At 41.8% G+C, this 8,105-nt stretch overlaps 1 long non-coding RNA gene across 1 annotated transcript in view; it reads right to left on the minus strand.

Moving 5' to 3' along the window:
• Positions 1–7,154: 7,154 nt before the first annotated feature.
• The window catches only part of LOC111954703 (uncharacterized), a 9,598-nt gene continuing 8,647 nt past the window's right edge, over positions 7,155–8,105 (minus strand). The window contains exons 2-3 of the long non-coding RNA XR_002876028.2: positions 7,679–7,882; positions 7,155–7,483 (exon numbers count right to left, since the gene is read on the minus strand). This is a non-coding gene — a long non-coding RNA (uncharacterized lncRNA). The remainder of the gene's footprint in view (positions 7,484–7,678; positions 7,883–8,105) is intronic.

Consider the following 8,105-nt stretch of genomic DNA (forward strand, 5'->3'; position numbering starts at 1 on the left):
AACTGTTGGCGCAATTATTAGAAAATGGAAGATGTTCAAGATGACCGGTCAATCACCCTCGGTCTGGGGCTCCATGCAAGATCTCACCTCGTGGGGCATCATGATCATAAGGAAGGTGAGGGATCAGCCAAGAACTACACGGCAGGCCTGGTCAATGAATGAAGAGAGCTGGGACCACAGTCTCAAAGAAAACCATTAGTAACACACTACGCTGTCATGGATTGAATCCTGCAGCAGCGCACGCAAGGTCCCCCTGCTCAAGCCAGCGCATGTCCAGCCCGTCTGAAGTTTGCCAATGACCATCTGGATGATCAGAGGAGGAATGGGAGAAGGTCATGTGGTCTGATGAGACAAAATAGAGCTTTTTGGTCTAAACTCCACTCGCCGTGTTTGGAGGAAGAAGAAGGTTGAGTACAACCCAAGAACACCCTCCCAACCGTGAAGCATGGGGTGGAAACATAATTCTTTGGGATGCTTTTTCTGCAAAGGGGACAGGACGACTGCAACCGTATTGAGGGGAGGATGGATGGGGCATGTATCGCGAGATCTTGGCCAAAACCTCCTTCCCTCAGTAAGAGCATTGAAGATGGGTCGTGGCTGGATCTTCCAGAATGACAACGACCCGAAACACACAAGCCAGGGAAATAAGGAGTGGCTCCGTAAAGAAGCATCTCAAGGTCCTGGAGTGGCCTAGCCAGTCCTCCAGACCTGAACCCAATAGAAAATCTTTGGAGGGAGCTGAACGTCCGTATTGCCCAGCGACAGCCCGAAACCTGAAGGATCTGGAGAAGGTATGTATGGAGGAGTGGCCAAAATCCCTGCTGCAGTGTGTCAACCTGTCAATAACTACAGGAAACGTATATCTTTGTAATTGCAAAACAAAGGTTTCTGTACAAATATTAAGTTCTGCTTTTCTGATGTATCAAATACTTATGTCACGCAATAAATGCAAATTAATTACTTAAAATCATACAATGTGATTTTCTGGATTTTTGTTTTAGATTCCGTCTCTCACAGTGAAGTGTAACTATGATAAAAATTTACAACCTCTACATGCTTTGTAAGTAGGAAAACCTTCAAAAATCGGCAGTGTATCAAATACTTGTTCTCCACTGTTATACATACATACATACATACATACATACATACAGTACCAGTCAAGTTTAGACATAACTACTCATTGCATGGTTTTATTTTTTTCTATTTTCTACATTGTAGAATAATAGTGAATACTTCACAACTATGAAATAACACATGGAATTCATGTATTAACCAATAAAAGTGTTAACCTCTATAGTATTGGGCTCGGGACGGTTGAGCTAACGTATTAGCAAAGAGGTTGTAAGTAACAAGAAAATTTCCCCAGGACATAGACATATCTGATATTGGCAGAAAGCTAATTCTTTGTTAATCTACTTAATTGTCCAAATTAAAGTAGTATTAAAATGTAAAAAATAACATGCTATTGTTGACAGTGCACAGTTATGAACATTTAAGTTTTTAATAAACCAATTGGCACATTTAGGTCGTGTTACAACATTTTGAACAGAAATGCAATGGTTCATTGATCAGTCTACAACTTGCACATACTGCTGCCATCTAGTGGCCAAAATCTTTATTGCGCCTGGGCTGGAAATATGGCCTTTCTCTTGCATTTCAAAGATGATGGTACAAAAAAAAGAAACACTTTTTTCCCCTTTGTATTATCTTTTACCAGATCTGTGTTAAAATTCTCCTACATTCATTTCACATTTCCACAAAATTCAAAGTGTTTCCTTTCAAATGGTATCAAGAATATGCATATCCTTGCTTTAGGTCCTGAGCTACAGGCAGTTAGATTTGGGTATGTCATTTTAGGTGAAAATGGAAAAAAGGGTACAATCCTTAAGAGGTTTAAACAAATTGAAAAATATTTTAGATTCTTCAAAGTAGCCACCCTTTGCCTTGATGACAGCTTTGCACACTCTCGGCATTACTTGGAATACTTTTCCAACAGTCTTAAAGGAGTTCCCACATATGCTGAGGACTTGTTGGCTGCTTTTCCTTCACTCTGTGGGCCAACTCATCCCAAACCATCTCAAATGGGGTGAGGTCATCTGATGCAGCACTCCACTCTCCTTGGTCAAATAGCCCTTACAACAGCCTGGAGGTGTGTTGGATCATTGTCCTGTTGAAAATAATGGGCCCACTAAGTGCAAACCAGATGGGATGGCGTATCGCTGCAGAATGCTGTGGTAGCCATGCTGGTTAAGTGTGTATTGAATTCTAAATAAATCACAGTGTCACCAGCAAAGCACCATCACACCTCTGTGCTTCACGGTTGGAACCACACATGCGGAGATCATCCGTTCACCTACTCTGCGTCTCACAAAGACACAGTGGTTGGAACCAAAAATCTCAAATTTCGACTCGTCAGACCAAAGGACAAATTTCCACCGGTCTGATGTCCATTGCTCGTGTTTCTTGGCCCAAGCACGTCTCTTCTTTTTGACAAAAAATAAATACAAATGTAACCTTTGACTAGGCAATTCAGTTAAGAACAAATTCTTATTGACAATGACGGCATACCRCGGCCTAACCCGTACGACGCTGGGCCAATTGTGAGCCGCCCTATGGGACTCCCAATCACGGCCGAATGTGATACAGCCTGGAATCGAACTGGGGACTGTAGTGACGCCTCTTGCACTGAGATGCAGTGCCTTAGACCGCTGTGCCACTCAGGAGCCAATTGGTGTCCTTTAGTAGTGGTTTCTTTCCAGAAATTGACCATGAAGGCCTGATTCACAGTCTACTCTGAACAGTTGATGTTGAGATGTGTCTGTTACTTGAACTCCAAAGCATTTATTTGGGCTGCAATCTGAGGTGCAGTTAACTCTAATGAATTTATCCTCTGCAGCAGAGGTAACTCTGGGTCTTCCTCTCCTGTGGCAGTCCTCATGAGACCCAGTTTCATCATAGCGCTTGATGGTTTTTGTGGCTGCATTTAAAGAAACTTTCAAAGTTCTTGAAAATGTACGGATTGACTGTTAATCTGTTAATTGAAATGCATTCCAGGTGACTACCTCATGAAGCTGGTTGAGAGAATTTCAAGAGTGTGCAAAGCTGTCATCAAGGCAAAGGGTGGTTACTTTGAAGAATCTCAAATATAAAATACATTTTGATTTGTTTAACACTTTTTTGGTTACTACATGTGTTATTTCATAGTTTTGATGTTTCCACTATTATTCTACAATGTATAAAATAGTACAAATAAAGAAAAACCTTGGAAGGAACTTTTGACTGGTACTGTAGGTCCTGGATGGCAGGAAGCTTGGCCGGAGTGATGTACTGGGCCGTWAGCACTACTCTGTAGCGCCTTACGGTCGGATGCCGAGCAGTTGCCATACCAGGCGGTGATGCAACCGGTCAGGATTCTCTCGATGGTGCAGCTGTAGAACTTTTTGAGGATCTGGGGACCCATGCAAAAGGTTTTCAGTCTATTGAGGGGCTTTCTTGGTGTGTTTGGACCATGATAGTTTGTTGGTGATTACACAATGTAGTATAAAACAGTTTTTTTTTTACCATAAGTGTTCAACGTCTCAAGAATCACATTAAAGGCCATGACACACTTTGCGCCAACCTGGTGTCAGGGCCTTTCGTATAATTATTTACGTGAATCCATCCGAGACGCTCCATCCGTTTCGTATGTTATGTATTAATTTGTGGATGTCCATCACCCATTTCGTATGTTATGTTACAAATTAAAATTCATATTATAGTGTAACGGCCCTGGGTTTATAAGCGCGGAAATCGACTCTGCCGCTTGAGCATGCTTTTGCGGCACAGTCGATAGCGCGCTGGACTTCGGGCTAGAAGGTCGAGGSTTCGAGACCTGCTCCCTGCTTTTTCATTACAATATGTTACCAATTGTAGCTAGGCTACGGTTAGGTTAAAGCGTTAGGGGAAGGGTTAGCTAACGTGCAAAGTATCTGAAAAGTAGTAAATATTTGAAAAGTTGCTAAAAAAAGCAAAGGTTGTCCATGATGAGATTTGAACTGGCAGAGTTATACATCCACCCGAATCCATCTTTGCTAGACGTTCTCATTCTCCTTGTATATCACTTTGGATTATTAAGTCTCAAATGGTATACATAATTACCAGGCAAGATCCAATTCAAATTCGCATGAACCAGGCGGAGGCACACTGAATATATTCCAAATTCCCATGTGTTGCACAGACGTACTTCGTACACACTCTATTTAAAAAATCTTTCGATAGTAATATTCAGATACGCGGCACGACTGCAAAGAAGACGATTTGGATCGCGAACATAAGGAAGTTGCAGGCGATTAATTTTACTTTTGAAACTGTTGTCACTGGTGTAACGGATGTGAAATGGCTAGCTAGTTAGCGGTGGTGCGCGCTAATAGCGTTTCAATCGGTTACGTCACTCGCTTTGAGACCTTGAAGTAGTGGTTCCCCTTGCTCTGCAAGGGCCGCGGCTTTTGTGGAGCGAGGGGTAACGATGCTTTGTGGGTGTCAGTTGTTGATGTGTGCAGAGGGTCGCTGGTTCGCACCCGGGTCGGGGGGACGGACGTAAAGTTATACTGTTACACTGGCAACAGCAAAGATTTTTATAACTAACCCAAGATAGACCACAGCCTGTCGTTCCCAATGGGCGCAAATTAGTAATAGTGGCCAGAACAAGCAAGGAGGTGGGCAGAGCCAAGCACGAGTAAGCGAGATCATATTGGCGCGTTCTATCATATATTTGCATAGGGAAACCCTACTCTGTGAAGTGCGCTTGTGCAGTAACTCAATGCGCCCTTGCACTCTTTCTAAAGAATGCTTCTTTTTTTTTACTTTGAGAAAGGGTAAAGTCTAAAAAACTTAGTCTACTCTGTTTGTAACATATTTTCAATACAGAAAACTGATTGCGCAAATGTCAACCGGCAAGTTGTTGCCTTGGGCGGCTGCCCATGTCGCCTATACCTAAATCCGCCACTGGGTTTGGGACACGGACCTCTTAACTCTTAAGGATCGTACCCTTTTATTCAATTTCCGCCTAAAATGACACCAAATCTAACTTCCTGTAGCTCAGGACCTGAAGCAAGGATATACATATTCTTGATAACATTTGAAAGGAAACACTTTGACGTTTGTGGAAATGTGAAATTAATGTAGGAGAATATAACACATTAGATCTGGTAAAATGTAATACAAACCACATTTTTTGGTTTGTTTTTGTTCCATCATGTTTGAAATGCAAGAGAAAGGCCATAATGTTGCTGCGGGTGATTCCCTGATCCACCTCTACGCAGACGACACCATTCTGTATACATCTGGCCGTTCTTTGGACACTGTGTTAACTAACCTCCAAACGAGCTTCAATGCCATACAATAATCCTTCTGTGGCCTCCAACTGCTCTTAAACGCTAGTAAAACCAAATGCATGCTTTTCAACCGTTCGCTGCCCACACCCGCCCGCCCGACTAGCATCACTACTCTGGACGGTTCTGACTTAGAATATGTGGACAACTACAAATACCTAGGTGTCTGGCTAGACTGTAAACTCTCCTTCCAGACTCATATTAAACATCTCCAATCCAAAATTAAATCTAGAATCGGCTTCCTATTTCACAACAAAGCCTCCTTTACTCATGCCGCCAAACATACCCTCGTAAAACTGACTATCCTACCGATCCTCGACTTCGGCGATGTCATTTACAAAATAGCTTCCAATACTCTACTCAGCAAACAGAATGCAGTCTATCACAGTGCCAAACGTTTTGTCACCAAAGCCCCTTATACCACCCACCACTGCGACCTGTGTCGGCTGGACCTCGCTACATGTTTGTTGCCAGACCCACTGGCTCCAGGTCATCTATAAGTCTAGGCTAGGTAAAGCTCCGTCTTATCTCAGCTTACTGGTCACGATAACAACACCCACCCGTAGCACGAGCTCCAGCAGGTATATCTGACTGGTCATCCCCAAAGCCAACACCTCCTTTGGCCGCCTTTCCTTCCAGTTCTCTGCTGCCAATGACTGGAACGAATTGCAAAAATCGTTGAAGYTGGAGACTTATATTTCCCTCACTAACTTTAAACATCAGCTATCTGAGCAGCTAACCAATTGCTGCAGCTGTACATAGCCCATCTGTAAACAGCCCACCCAATCTACCTACCTCATCCCCATATTGTTTTTATTTACTTTTCTGCTCTTTTGCACACCAGTATTTCTACTTGCACATCTTCGTCTGCTCATCTATCACTCCAGTGTTAATTTGCTAAATTGTAATTACTCCGCTACTATGGCCTATTTATTGCCTTACCTCCTCACGCCATTTGCACACACTGTATATATACTTTCTTTTTTTTCTATTGTGTTATTGACTGTACGCTTGTTTATTCCATGTGTAACTCTGTGTTGTTTGTGTCGCACTGCTTTGCTTTATCTTGGCCAGGTCGCAGTTGTAAATGAGAACTTGTTCTCAACTAGCCTACCTGGTTAAATAAAGGTGAAATAAAAGATTAATTAATTAAATGTATTATTTCAGTTTAGGTGCAATTTAGATTGTGTGTGTATAAAGTTTCAGATTGAGCCAGTGAAGCATGGCAATACTGGACAATATTTTGTATCAAGTTTGCCCAAATGTGCCGAATTGGTCAAATGACAAATTATCAAGTACATAACTATAGAGATCATACAACAATTGTATGGTAATACAAAATTTAAGTTTACACACTCCCAGGAATGTCATAAATGATGGATCATTAGCTTATACRCTAACTTTCACACATCTAGATGGCTGGACAGGGTGGGTGTGGAACCAAAGACAGCAGGGGTTCAAACTGTAGAATCCAGTTCCTACATTTGAATATAAAAATTGATTTTATCAAACAAAACTATGCTACATTTTATCTGGGACCCTCAGGATGACAAATCAGAGCAAGATTATTGAATGTAAGTACATTATTTACATTTTTTGTTGTGCACTCTCCTCAAACAATAGCATGGCATTTTTTCACTGTAATAGCTTGGACAGTGCAGTTAAATTCGTGTTAATCTAAGCTTTCTGCCCATATAAGACATGTCTATGTCCTGGAAAGTTTTCTGTTACTTACAACTGTCATGCTAATCACCACTATGTATTTATGATCAATATTCCCTTTTGTCAATAAMAGATTCTACACATCATGGCAACATACTTGACTGAAAAATATTTAAACATGTCTAGMTTTTATTAGGGTGATGCTGTTGCCAATTTTTCCAGAGATATTCACTGTCCCACGCCTCCCCTACCCATTTTTTCTCCCTCCCTCTTAGGATCTTGTTTGCAGACTTCTTCCTGGTTAACCTGATCCTGTGGGTGGATGGTTTCTTGGCAGCCATCCCCTTCTGCACGGTGGTGGCCATCTTGGCTTTGTGGTTTGGCATCTCCGAGMCCTTTACCTTCATGGGCGGCTAGCCTACTTCGGCTTCAAGAGGAGTGAGTCTCACCTACTAATAACACTGTCTGAATGAATAACTCTTTCAGGGGATCTTACATCATGTGCATTTCCCTCGTGTTTGCAATTTATTTCACACTGGCAAAACTATCAGAGCAAATAGCACACTAACAAGGGTCTAACAATGTATTGATGAGTTTCTATGCTACTCTCTGTGCTCCAGGCAATTGATCAGTCAGTGCGAACCCACCATATCACTCAGCGGATCCATAAACATTCCTTCTTCACCAAGCCCATGCCCGGAATCGTCATGGGGGGGGGGGGGGTATCCTGCCCCTTGGTCCATCTTCATCCAGCTCTTCTTCATCCTCAACAGCATCTGGTAAGAACAAGGGTCATGTCTGCCACTCAAACATGAGCCTGAATTTGCCTRGTGGTGCTTGTATAATGATTCCTAAAGAAACAAACAAGTAATTAATTGATTATTAATGTGTAACTAACATTTACAATCTAACTAATAAGTAAATACCTAATCATTGCTTTGAACTAATATAAACTCAGCCTCTAAGTAAGGAGACTGATTTTGATTAATTTTGATTGATTGTTGAGTATTTTCTCAACATTTTGTTATTTTAAAACATGTTACTACATGTTTGGGTTCCTGTTCCTGGTGTTCA

This window comes from Salvelinus sp. IW2-2015, linkage group LG30 (assembly GCF_002910315.2).
Source record: "Salvelinus sp. IW2-2015 linkage group LG30, ASM291031v2, whole genome shotgun sequence".
Classification (NCBI taxonomy): domain Eukaryota; kingdom Metazoa; phylum Chordata; class Actinopteri; order Salmoniformes; family Salmonidae; genus Salvelinus; species Salvelinus sp. IW2-2015.